Source organism: Thalia democratica, chromosome 7 (genome assembly GCF_965202585.1).
Source record: "Thalia democratica chromosome 7, ktThaDemo2.hap1.1, whole genome shotgun sequence".
Lineage (NCBI taxonomy): Eukaryota > Metazoa > Chordata > Thaliacea > Salpida > Salpidae > Thalia > Thalia democratica.
This window is the reverse complement of record NC_139171.1, coordinates 23898367-23912718: the sequence shown is the minus strand read 5'-3', so window position 1 is coordinate 23912718 and position 14352 is coordinate 23898367.

The window sequence follows — 14352 nt, the reverse complement described above, 5'->3', positions numbered from 1 at the left end:
CTGCTTTACATTTATATTTTCCTAATATACTTAAAATACAAACATTAACATTTGGAATTATGTAAAAGATTTTAAAACCATCGGAGAGAGCAACCCTAATTTATTTTAACCAACAGCTTGTACCTCAACCTAATTTAGATAGAACTGATATTGCTAATAATATACAACTAAAGTTCATTTTCAGATTATTTCTGATTCTTAACGAGTTCTAACTACTAAAACCTTAAATTTGCTCAACTGTATTACTAAAAACTTTATTACATCTAAACAAAATTTACACTATTTAATGCTAAAACGAAATTTTTGTTAGCCTGCGTTAAAGTAAATTTCAAAATATAAAGTATATTGAATAAACAAATATAAAAAACAATAAGAATCATCAAAAAAATCAGTCTCAGTATTTTACAAACACTTCAAAAAGATCTTTCGTTTATTAAAAAACAAACATTTTCAATTCTTATTCAATAAAATAAAGACTATAGTAAAAAACTGAGACTGAAATTTTTGGTAGCTTAAACCGTTTTTACAATTTCGGTTTAGTCAAATCATGTCTGGTTTTTGTAATCAAAAGAGGCAGTCTACCTTTATCCCGTTTTATTTTATTATTTATATTGAAGTTCAACCTTTAATAAGCACATAATTATTATAAAAAGGCATTACTTTTTAGATTCTGAGCTATAAGAAAGCAAAAATTTTACCATATGCTTTATAATATTTTTTTTCTTCAGTGTCAAATCTTAAACATAAATACAATTTTGTAGAAAGTTTATTAAAAAAATAATACTAAACAGTAATATTAATTAAGTTCCTCCTTAGTCACCTTAATATACTTAACGAACTTAATACAAAATTACTAAAAATGAAGATCACAAATTTTATTTAAAACTTAAATTTCATTTGAAGTAAAAACAATACTCTACCCTAAAAACAAATTAATTCTAATCTCTTACTAGTAGCTCTTCTAGATACAACTGATTTTATTAAGAGCCTTCAGATAAAAAATAGTATATTTTGATTTATTTCTTATTCAAATGACCAAGTAGTTACAAATATTGAGTAATTTAAAATGCTTAACTATTTTAGTTAATTTACAATAAAGTTTTTTTATTTATATACTTTAATTTTTTTAATGCGGAAAATTACAACTAAATTCTTGACTTATGTAAATCACTGTATTTTAATATTCATACAGAAATTATGTTACAAAAAAGTGTTTAATTATTTATTATTACTGCTATTGTGAAGGAACAAACATTAATAATCCTGTAAATAAAATTCATTAATAATCAGGTTATGACTATTGATAATTTAATAATATACATATTATGAAAAATAGATTTTAAATTTTTTGCAACTGACTACAGTACTTTAGTCTACAAAATGTAAAATAATTTTATTAATTTAATTAAAATAATTTTTGATTTTTTAAATTTAATGAAATAAGGAAACATAGAAACTCAATAAGTTTTTATGTTTATTAATTGACGTTTAACAATCAATGGAAAGTTTTTTAAAACTCAAAAAATAGTTTTAACCTATAAGTAAGCTCTCTGATTTAGATTTTAGCGAGCACATGTTCTTAGCTTAAATAAACAAAATTTTATATCAATAGATATCGAACAATAGTTATATAATCGTTTGCCGAAGCCTGCTGAAGTTATTTTTTTACTACAAAATTTAAAATATTAAATTTGTTAAACACATTACTGAAATAAACAGACATAATACAAACTTAGTACTTAGAATTAAATAAATAAAATATTTTTGCTCTTATTTCTACAAAGTACTTGTTTACTTCAAAGTTTTATAGTCTGCTATACTTGTTTACTATTAAAATTGTTTGTTGAAATGTTCGGTAATGAGATCTACAACGCATTTAGTGTTTATGTAGCAAAATAAATGCACTCAGTATATTTATAATTCATTGAGCATTTAGTTAGTTCAAGCTAACAAATTCTAAAACAAACAAAGTGTGAATTATTTTATCTAATTTGTAAAAAAAACTTAAACAATTCATCAAAAAGGTAAAAAAATGAATGTTTTAAAATCAAAAGAGTAGTAGATATTATACGTAAAAAAGTTATTTTATATACTAAAAATATACATAAACTGATTTGATTTTTTTAACCAAGTAAAAAAGTTTTTTTCATAAAATCAAATAAACTTAGAACTAATTAATCTAAAATTATATAGTTTTAAAATGTTTCTAGCGTTTAACATTATAGTCTACTTTTTAATTATTTTTTTAGTATTTCTTTACCTGTTAACAAGATGATAGTTTAAGTTAGTAACTAAATTAATTTTTTAGTACTACAAATAAATTATATATAAAGTTAGTATAGTATTCTTAAAAACTTGCTACTACTATAAATATTTGTGTCACGACAGTGAAAATAACTTGAGTTGTTAGTTAATATACTTCTATACTTACGAAATACTTTTTTGACAGAAGTTATGTATGTATAAAAAACATAATTTATATAAATATGAAGAAGTTTATTCATAAGTAATTTGACCTATTACTAAATAAACCTTGAATATCCTAAACATACTTTCAGCTAAATTTAGGATTTATGAGCCATTTGGACCTTATTCTTGTCTGATTCCTGATCGAAACCTTCGCTAACTGTAAAGCTGGAAATCAATGAAAAAATTTTTCCCGGAACGGTTAAAAGAACTTTGGACTACTTATATGTTAGAGAACGAAGTATTTTGTTAAATCCTTCACCGAAAACTTAGTCTCGTTCAACAACTATTCGAAAATGAATGTACTTTGCTGGTTAAAAAGCTCCACAACTGCTTTTCTCTTTTGTTCTCTTCGGCTTTACGGTAGAACTGTTAGAATCTTTTAAGGCCTTTACTTACAACTGAAGGTATAAGGTTAGCGTCAAGTTTTTTAGCGGCAGTCCATGTACGAGAGTTCACTACTGTTCGACTGAGCACCGTTGCCACGATTTGCTTTTTCATAAAAGTTTTGTTAAACGTTCTGGAATCTTTAAATTTATTTTATTATCTTGTCCACTTCTTTTGTGTCGGCCGGTGCGCCTTCATAGTTTCATCAGCTCAACAATCCTTTTGTTGTATTCCAAATAAGGAGATCTGACTTTCACCAATACTTTGCGAAAAAGCTTTATAAACGCTGTTTGAATATCATCTCCATCGTTTGTAAATAGCCTTGATAAGATTTCAGCTATTTCCATCGCGTTTTGTTACTACTCGCCAGTGATCGATTTAAATTTTTTCGTGTCGATGAAAATGGACGAGGTTTTGCTGACATTCTTGTTGGTGACGATTTTCATAGAGTGTATTAAAAAGCTAATAAAAGAAAAATATATTAAAATAATATTCAGAAACAATTGTTGATAACCCTAAAGTGTTTATCAGAGTTATTATAAATAAACTGTGACTAGCTGACAAAACCAGACTTTTATCTGACTACACATAATTGTTATATAGACATGCTAAACTTTATTTTGGAACACTACTAATAGTTTAAATTGATACCATTGTCTGGAATTTCTATTGTGACATTATAAATTAAAATAGGTGTTTATTTTATCTCAAACTTGATACTATGTATTGTGCAGCATTATTTCCAAGCGTTTTTTGGTAGTTTAATCACTCATACTAGTAGATAGTGTCACAATAAAGACTCTAAACAAAGAATATTTTGATAATTAATAAATACATATACGAGCATGTTAACTATTTTATTCAAATAAACTCTGTCAAAAACTGTTTAGAAATAAAATCACTAATATTTCTTTTGGATATTTCATAACATTGTGTAGTAACTCAAGTGGTACTGTATTTTATTGGTTAAACAATATAGTTTTAGACAGTGGTTATTTAAATTTAAATATCTTAGTAATTAAATAAGGTAAGTTAAGCCATATTTTAAGTGGGGTCGGCTGCAGTTGTAAGGCTTTGTATATGTTTTCATTCATAACATTATGAGGTGCAGTGAAAATGCAGCATAAAATTAAGAACATTTACCAAAATACATAAAAATAAAATTAAAAACAAGTTTAATTACTCCAAACTTAAAATTGATAAAAATTGTAATATATTAGCCAATCAGAAGCGACGTTATAACTGCAGCCGGACCTTAAAACTACTTAAGATAAAAGTAGTTACAAATTTTGAACAAAAAATGATTTGTTATTCGCATGAAGTAGTATGGTTTAGTTTGTAACAATGTATTAACGTTATTTCTATAAGGTACGCGATTTAATAAGTACGCACCCGCATAAGGTACGCACTAAATTATAAAGACCCGCTACACAATTTTTTCACAATAGGGGATTTCCCTAAAGTGAAAAGTTGTTGGGAAATTTTTGAGATTAATGAAAATAAATTTTTTTAAAGACTTTTGCACAAATAACGAAAGCCGTCCTTTAGGCCACGTTCTTATGCTGGTCGGCACCTAATTTTTTTTTTGATGTACGAGTAGCTACGCACATTCTTTTAGTATGTTATTTTTTCTCTTACCATCTAATACTATATACTCGTAAGTATCCAGATGTATGTTTGATATCAAAAATAATTGAATTACAGTAAAGTTTTATGTTTTATAGTATGTATCCATGGTGTCATACTACAAATTACATAGTTTTGTAGTAGACAGTCTGGTACTGTTTTATAATAAACACTCCACTTACTGTAATTTAATACTATAATTTGATTGTCCCCTTACGAGGTAATCGCACTGCAAACTTTTGCACAAACATTGAAAGCCGTCTTCCAGCGCCGAATACTATGTGAACTATTTAACGCTCTCAAATAATACAGGAGAATTTTCTATAAATTTGAGGTACTTGAGTAGATTACTTACTGAGGTTTAAGTTTTGTTAGGCTTGTCTCTACTCTAAAGTATTCCGTTTACATAAGTAATATAATTACATCTTAATTTGTATCAAAAAGCTTGGGCATCTTTTAAATTAGACTCTAATAAATCAGACTGTTTTTGTCCACAATTTTTCAAGTAATTTTAATTTTATTTTATTTATACCTATTTACTATTATTACGTCATCACCCTACAGTCTCATACAGTATAAACTTAATAATTTTTACTTCAGTTGTATATGCGTACTATGTTTTGGATTATAAATAATTAAATTTGTTTTGAATTCCTATATATTTTTAAGTTAGATAAAACAACTTATATATTAATGAATAACACTAATTATTAGTTATCATATTGTTGCGCTGGTTTAAATAAATGTTTTAGTTTTATATCACAAACAACATATGTATCAAATTAAAAGTTTAAAACATGAAACTTTCAAGTAGTAATTACAGCTCAAATAAAGAACCCATTAATAGCCTTTATGAGTTTAGAGGTCTCATTTAAATTCAACCATTATATATAACTTTATTTAACAATGTGTGAGTTAAAATAAATAAATAATGGCAGGTACAAGCTCTGGACATTTGATAAATTAAGATAAATAACGTTACTACAACTAACTACCGTTCAAATTTAAGGTTATATTTGAGTTGTTTTAAATGAAAATTTTTGTAGTGCCATTTAAGCCAAGGTTTAAGTCTACAGAACTGTGATGTATATTATATACAGTGTTTTCTAATATCTTATATCCAAACATAAATCTGAAGTCAATTAGTTTGAAGGACACTAGTATCTTTAGTTACGTATGTATGACTTTCATACTCTCTCTCTCTTGTAACATCTTACTGCTAGCTTCAGCAATTTTAAGCACAGTAGAAAGACGAAAACTAGCTTTCGATAGCAATCGATAGCTGCTTCTATTTTCCAGTTTAAACTGCGGGCTCGACAAACACTTGTCGGCTTTACGAATGAGTTTGCTTAGGTCACGTGTCTTGTTATGCATCTCTCGAATCGTTGCATCAGTTTGCACGCAATAGTCATTTTTACTTTTTCTGATTTAAAGGATCAAAATTAATTTATAACCGATATTGATCTGATTTCTTTCAGATGAATTGCTCGAGTTATTCGTGTTTAATTTATAATTACTTCTAAAAAATATAGTAATTCATATTGAGAATTAATATGCTTAACAGTTCTTTTATAGTAACTCTCATTTTGAAAATCGTCAATTACTCAGTCAACGCTTAAACATTGTTCGTTTGAAATCTCTTGTTATTTCTCCAAATTTGTGTTGGAAATCTCTGAAAAGAAACAAAAATCACAAAACTGGGAAATTCCCCATTGTTGATACAAGAAGCTTCTAGCTGAAGATGACAATTGTGTTGAAATATGACATTTTTCCAAGTTATGGCAAGTAGAAGACTTCAAAGTTGGTCAAACATTTGCTCATCGGCTTTCAAGTGCAAAAACATTCAAGTTTGAAAGGTATTAGAAAAACCAAATAGTTCAAATTTAAAGCTCTGAAGTTTTAAAGCTCCATTTTTCTTATTTTTCATCGTTTTAATAAATTTTTTGGGTTTATTTAGCATAAAGTTTTCCGCGAAGAACGATGGAAATGCTGATTATTAATTATTGGCAAGTTTAAAAAGAAAGAGAAAAAAATTCTAAAAAAATATTTTACTCGTTCATTATCATTCATTTTTGTTCCATAAAAATGTGCATAAAATTAAATAACTACAGTCTTTTTTTGAAAAAGACAACTTTTTTATAAAGTATATTAATTTAATTAGTTCTTTAACAGTTAATAAACATTACTTACTTTGACTAACAGTTTCATTAGTACTTTTGCACGTGTTAATACAGTTTGTAAAGTTAAGCTAAACCTTGGTGTCCGTATAAACTTTTATTCATATGTTTATTGCAGCTAAGGGTTCTCTTTAATACTAGTATGAAGTATTGTTTAAGTACTACACAAATCAATAATCATTATAAACTAGATTTAAGTAACTTTCAATAGAATTTTTTTTTTTAAATTCACGCTTATTAAATATAAAAAACCGTAATTTTTTAAGAGTTTGTTTAGCTTTTGAAAAGACTAAAAAACACTAATATATAAACTAAAAAGAAAATTTATAAACATTAATTCACATAACTAAAATTAAAAAAATTACTCCATTAAACAAGGGTTAAATTTACTCCAGGTTAAGAATCGCTGCCAAAGTCTGAAAATATTTAATTTAGGCAAATGTTCTTTAGTTCTTGATTTTTAAATGTCTGCAACATATTTGTACAAACAAGTTGCTTAATTTAAACTTAGTGAAGTAAAGACTAAATAGAGTTTCTTACAACTTTGTTTTTGTCTCAGTTTATCCAATATCTTTCACTAGTTTTCCTTATAATATAGCTTTAATTTTTTCTTTATTGGAGTAATTGCAATCTCAGTTTTTCATCTATATTAAATAACTAAACACAATTCAACTTTTATTAGACCTAGAACACTTCGCGTTATCTAATACTGTTGTTGCACTGGCTTACAAAACTAGCTTAGTTATTTTCTACTTCGTACAGTGTGAACAACCCAAAACTGATCGAATACATCACAAAAAATTTTATGTGTAAAAATTATTACTCATGTTTTGCTCAGGCTACTTATTAATTATTAGAACTATTTTCTCAATCTTTTTCTTGTTTGTTTGACAAATTTTCACCAAACGTTATTTATCCTAGCGGTGTTTTGCTAAGTATGCAGCGATATAATATAGATCTGTATAAAACTATGCTTGTGTTTTTATTTAACTTTATTAAACTAGATGATTACGGATTTTTTTATTGATATACCTTCATATTGTACTCTATTCTACTTATAAAACTGTCTAAAATTACCTTAACTCCTTAGACTAATTACTCTACAATTAATTTATAATTATTTTCGGTTTAAAGTTTCAAGTTTCTCTGCTTTTAAAAAGTATATCATATTGTTATGTTAATAAATTAGTAAATTATCCATTTTATTACTTACTTAAATGCAATTTTTACTAAAGGCTTATACTGTTCTTAACTGTTGAAATGACGTAACAATCTAACTATCTGATTTTAATTTTCTTTTTTATTCACTTCTTTTATTCACTTCTTATATTATGACGTAGTTAATTCTTTTTTTTATATTTCCAATACACTGTTTTGGTTCTATCTTTAAAGTTACTAAGTTTGCTAGTTATACATGACAGTCAAAACTTTATAAACATCTGCTTAAATTTTACATTAAATAATAATAATATACTTACTTTGCGTTTATCAAACAACACAACAGTTTTACGTTGTAGTTTACTTTATCAGTATCATTCTATTGCAATTCAAAAATTTATATTAATTCAAGTTACCAAGTCTCATAAACAGGAAATAAATATTCTAAGTTTAGTGTTTAATTATAATTCAGACCAGTGGTTCTTAACTGTTTTTTCATGTTTTACCCCTAATTGGAAAATAATTACTTAATTAATCCCAATTTACATTACTTTAGTGCCGGTTACTCTAGTTTGGACATCTTTTAAATTAGACACTTACAAAATACCGTTTTTGTCTACAATTTTTCAGGTAGTTTTGTAATATTTTTTATTTTTACCTATTTACATTTATTACGTCATGACCCTGTAGTCTCATACAGTAAAAACTTAGTAATTTTTACTTACACTTTAGTTGTATATGGATATCAGTTTTTGGATTATAAATTATTAAATTAGTTTCAAATAAGACTAATTGTATGTACATAATAAGTATTAGATAAGGTGTATCTTAATTAAACAAACAGATACAAACAATTAGCTCTTAGTTATTTTACTGCTGCGTATAAAAGAATCTAATTTTTAAAATTACACTCAAATCTTAATAATACTTAACCATTAATTATGATATTGTTGCGCTGGTTTATGTGATTGTTTCTACTTTTATATTACAAACAACATATGTACTTAACTATAAATTTAAAAGATTCAACTGTTTTTTAGGCAGGTCGACTTTGTACGATGTTTTGAAAAGTGAATAAAAGTTTTAAAAGTTCGGAGCAGAAAAAGAGTAGCTGAGCATTTACTAAGTATTGTATAATACACAGCAGTTATATTCCTTAATAAAACATTGTTTTTTTGCACTTACCCGGAAAAATGCTTACCTGGACATGTTTTGCAAAAAAAATTCCCAGTATGTCCGGATAAGTGAATAAGCGCTGTAACAAAATTTTAAACACTTACAATCAAAATGATATACAACTAAAATTCTAAACAAAAAGTAAACTTTTAACAGTTTACTTACTTGACTGATGTCAATTTTTTTTGTTAGAATTGAAATACAAATACAGTATAAGTTTCTAAATAGTTTTCTTTTTGCTAAGATTTTTGATATAATTGTTGGAACTTGTAAAACATCGACGCTTTTAGTTTATTTCATCGTCTGAAACAATTATTACATTTTATCTGATTTTAAGTACTTTTGTTGTTGTATAGATTTTTTTAAATATCAACTGAGCTTTAGGCTGGTGTAGAACAAATGTTTAAACTAGAGATAAAATTGATTAGACATGGAAATTTTATATAAACTTTTAACCTTCATAGCTGTACTGATTTAAAAATTGACAATAAAGTTGTAAAAGTAAAATAGTAAATATCATTGTACTCTGACGCATTATTAAAAACTATTACAACCATGCGAGATTTTCTTGTTCAAAAACAAAATTTACTTGCGTTACGATCAGAAAAAAAAGTATTAAAAATAAAAACAGAATTAACAACGTTATCTAAAGAAAAAAAAATGATAAAAATATTTGAATAAACTCAGACTTGTAACGTTCTGTTCCACTGTGACGTTTAAGGCATTGCCAACGTTCAAATCGCCAGAATGATTTTTCCCGCCAAAAAAAAAAAAAACCGCAGCCGCAACACCGACAAGCAGAAATGCGATGAGAATTGGCGCTACGCAGTGCTTCATCGACCACACCTTAACAATTTTTCTTCTTATGTCACGCGACATTTCTACCGTTGACATTTCTCCTGGTATCTGTTGTCCTAATGACGTTTCTTCTTGCGCTTGTTGTGCTTGTAACATTTCTCCTGGTGTTTGCTGTCCTTGTGACATTTCTTCTGGTGTACGGTGTCTTTGTGACAATTCTCTTGGTACTTGTCTTGCCGCTGTTGATTGTTGCGCCTGCGGCTAGAAATGTCGTTAAGCAAAATTTGCTAAAGGTTTTTACTAAATTGATATGCTGTATTAATATTTCACTATTTGTTCATTAATATCAATATGTACGTGTAGTAATACAAGTGTTAAGATTAGTTAATATGCCAAATACAGTGATCTACTGATAGCAGATCTGGTATATAGATATACTTGGCAAATTTTACCCTAAAACAGCAACGTATCAAGCTGTTTGAAACAAACAAAATTTATTTTTTACTTGAAAAATATTTATAATAATGTTTTATATGTTAATTATAGTATAACTGTTTCTTTGAATAAAAATGTATTTACAAGTATAAAATATTTTTTGTTTGTTTCAAACAACTTGATACGTTTCTGTTTTAGGGTAAAATTTGCCAAGTATAGTTATATATCAGATCTGTATTTGGTAAATCACTGTATTTGGCATATTAATTAATCTTAACTTTTGCTTTACCACACAAACATATTTATATTAATAAACTAGTAGTGAAAATAACATGAGGATTTCAGAGATTTAAGGTAACTGGACTCGGATTCGGCTGAATTTTTATTCTGTGGATTCGGTAGATCACCATTTAAGATATAGAACAATTTTAATGACAACATATAATTAGCAAAATGTTTTCACTTATTTATCTTGAAAAGCCTATGTAAAGCTTGTAAAGAAAATTGATGTTATTTACAATATTAATACGACCAAATGATGTTTAAAAACATGTATTTAACTATAAGCCTGAAAACTGCTTTAAACCTTTAAACTTATGAATATTTTCGATAAACAAAACTACCTAGTAACGAAAATATAAAAGTATATTTAAACAAGTTATTTAATCCATCTTGTGTGGGCGTCCATACTTTCAGTCCAAAAAACTTGTTTTATATGAAGCAGTGTTTCCCAAAATGATCGACAACGCTCCTTTGGCTATCATGGGCAAAAGTTAGTGAGGAGGCAAAATATTAAGTTTAGTTAGACTAGTAAATGGGTGGTATTGTAGCTATAGTTTATCAAACGAAAAAAAAGACGCCAAAAATGTTTAGTTCTGGGAACTGGTGCACGAAGAACCATTCGGTTATCGAGTTGCACACAATTTAAATACCTTTTAACGTCAAATATCTATTAATAGTGTTATTTTTCTAATTCTAACAAATTACTGATTATAAAAATGTTCTTTGTAAACCCTAGTTGAAGGTAAACTGTATATTCTTAACACTCTGACTCTTAACTGCGATGAATAATTTACTGATGTATTTATATTTACAAGTAAAACAACCTGCGGTCGCTGTCGGTTCGCTTTATTTTTGGCGCCATTTTTATTTTCCCGCCACCCTTTGACGAACCATCGCTTGACTTCTGTTACGTACTCGTAAGTGTAAAAATCGTCGCTTCGATCGTTTGAAGGAACATTTTTCAAACCTTTTCGGTTTTTACCCATTTTTCGTGTCAAAATTTTACAACAATCTTTTTTTATACAGTTTTTGGTGTTATGACGTGTTTAAATATTCTTTTTAGGTTTTTGTATGAATCTCTGTTGTATTTATATACAACTTAATTTTAATAAAGATTTAGGGTAGACAGTATTTTAAAGTGGTTTTTGGACTACAAGTAAAGGTATTGTGTTGTTTCAAAAAAAAATTAAGTTATAGTATGGATTTAAATAAAACTTGTATTGAAGTATTTTTTTAATTTTGTTTTGTCTGCTTTTCGACGCTTTAAAATTATCTAATTAAAATCTATCGAAAACATTGAACCCTTATATTTTTGAACTTTGTATTTGAAATAATTTTTTTAAATTAAGTAAGTCAATTGTATGAAATAAATTTAAAGATGAACAACACAATTTATATCTTTACTTTATTTTAAAACTACATCTAGAGAGTTAAGTAGACTTATAACTACAAATACTACAGTTTTATTTTTTGAAATTATCTTTTATTGATACAATCAAAAAATTTACGATGTTTAAAGCAATAACTAATAGTATTTATTACTAAATCATTTGAAAAACTGAAAAGTTTATAAGAAGAAATGTTTAAACTGAAAAACAAATTGCAATCTATTTACAAGTTGTAAACATTTATTTTTAACAAGCTAATTAAAAACAGTACATAATTTACAATTGTAGTAAAACTATTTAATGTAAAACAAGTATCTATTCAATTACACATATACAAAACAATTGTTATAAAAATTTGCAAAAAATACTGTACATAAAGTAAAATGATTTAAACTGTTAAAAATGCACACAAATATTAGTTTTTTCTCTTCACCATCATAACTGAAGTTTTGAGGGAATGGTGTTCATTAAGATGGTACCAATACAAACCTCTGTAGTTATTCTTACTCGGGTCTTGGTATTCCCCGTTCAAGTTTGAATACTTGCAAGTTTTAAACCACCAACCTCCTCTGCCTCCAGAAACGGTGGCGCAATTACCTTCAAAAATATTTTAAATAAAGGAATGAGTTTGATTGAAAGGTTATTAGTTATTATTAATATTAAAAATATTTGAAATAGTAAATAGTATATAAGTTGTTTTTTGAAGTGTTTTTTTTTGTTTAATCTTAAAGTTTTAAACCGTAAACGGTGGCACAATTCGATTTAAAAATTAGAGAGTTTGATTATATAAGAAAATTGTTTAGCATGTTATATTAGAGTACAAATTAGTAAATAGTTTATTAGTTAAATTATTTTTTTTATTGTTTAATCTAAAACTCTAATGAATTTATAAGATTCATACAAAATAATTTGAGTATACTGAATTGTTATTTTATAACTACGCAATATAATACTTACCTGAATACTGGTCATTGTCCTGATCTTTGGTTGTAAATCTCATTCCATTGTGGTAAGCTAGCGAATCGCCTGTTGTAAAAAAAAAATAAAATATTTTTGCTAAATGTCTATTCTTAATATCAGAATTTACCAATTAAACTTTATATTGAGAACAAACACTATAACTTTACAAAGGAATGATTTTTTATGATCATTCATTCAACTATAGAACAAAACTTAGTGAAACGAATTTAAGTTGTCAGTAAAAATTAAAAAATATAATAAAAATGTTTACCGGCAGTTCCTGAGTACTGGCCAACATGTAAAGCAAATTTCTCAGATTCACTTCCTAGGTAAAACTCACTAAAATAATAAAACTATTAAAACGGAATGTTAAACAATTCTTTTTTAACTATTCTAACATTCTTTTCCTCGATTAGTGGTATAAGTTACTAAGTTAGAAATAATCAAACGAGAAAGCTAGTATAAATTGTAAGTTTCAATACTGGCATAATACTGTGTACGATTTGGTTTACGCATTATTAAGTCTTCGACACGAAAAAATATTTTTAAGTGTGTTGAAGTTATAAAAAAATTTTTTAGTATTATTAATCAATTTTAAAAATACTATTTTTCAACCTTTATATTTGTAAATTTTGTTCTGTGTAAATTTTCTGTAAAATGACATTTTTTAGCATGATCGAAATTTTTAAATAATTATTAATTATATTTAAAAAGTTTATAAGGCTAGTTTGTTTTAATTTATATTTTTTGTTTGTGTTTAAAATTCATAAAAATTCTTACTCATATTCGGCGTATGCAGTTTCTCCATTAAGTTTTTCAAGCTCGATTCTAAGCACGAAGTCCCTTCCTTTCAGAAGTGCGTACATGTTCTCCAACCCTTTTAATTAAATTTTCATTGTTTTGTACAATATTAATATTGTTTTAAAATAATTATGTGTATATACTGAAACTTTAACAACTAAATAAAATTTAATTTTAATCAACTACATGTTCATCATCAAATACAGTTTTGTTGCAACAATTTACGAACGAATCATATTTGTGTTAAAGTAAACCAATAGACAAACTGCTCAACTTTGTTTTATGTTACAAACAGCAATATTGCATTAATGTACAAACGAAATACACTAATGTTAACTAAACCGAGCCAGTAGTTTCCTGTTTTCTCACCGAACCCCGTGACGTAAACCGACCATCTTCTTTTGAAGCTCGTTGACGAGTCTGTCCTTTTTTGTAAGACCTGGACACAAGGTTATATAACAAACGTTTTAAAAGTAGTGTACAGAGTTATGTAATGAGTCGCTTCTGATTTTAAACTGATCTAAAATTATTAAAACGAATTACTATTAATTGTATACAAGTGTACAACACTGTACAAAGAATTAGCATTAATTTTATAATCTTCTACAAACATAATAATGTTATACGCTAAAAAAAAACTATGCAGTTACGCAGTTTTAAATTTGTGTATATAAAGTGTAAGTTTCATTAAATAAAAC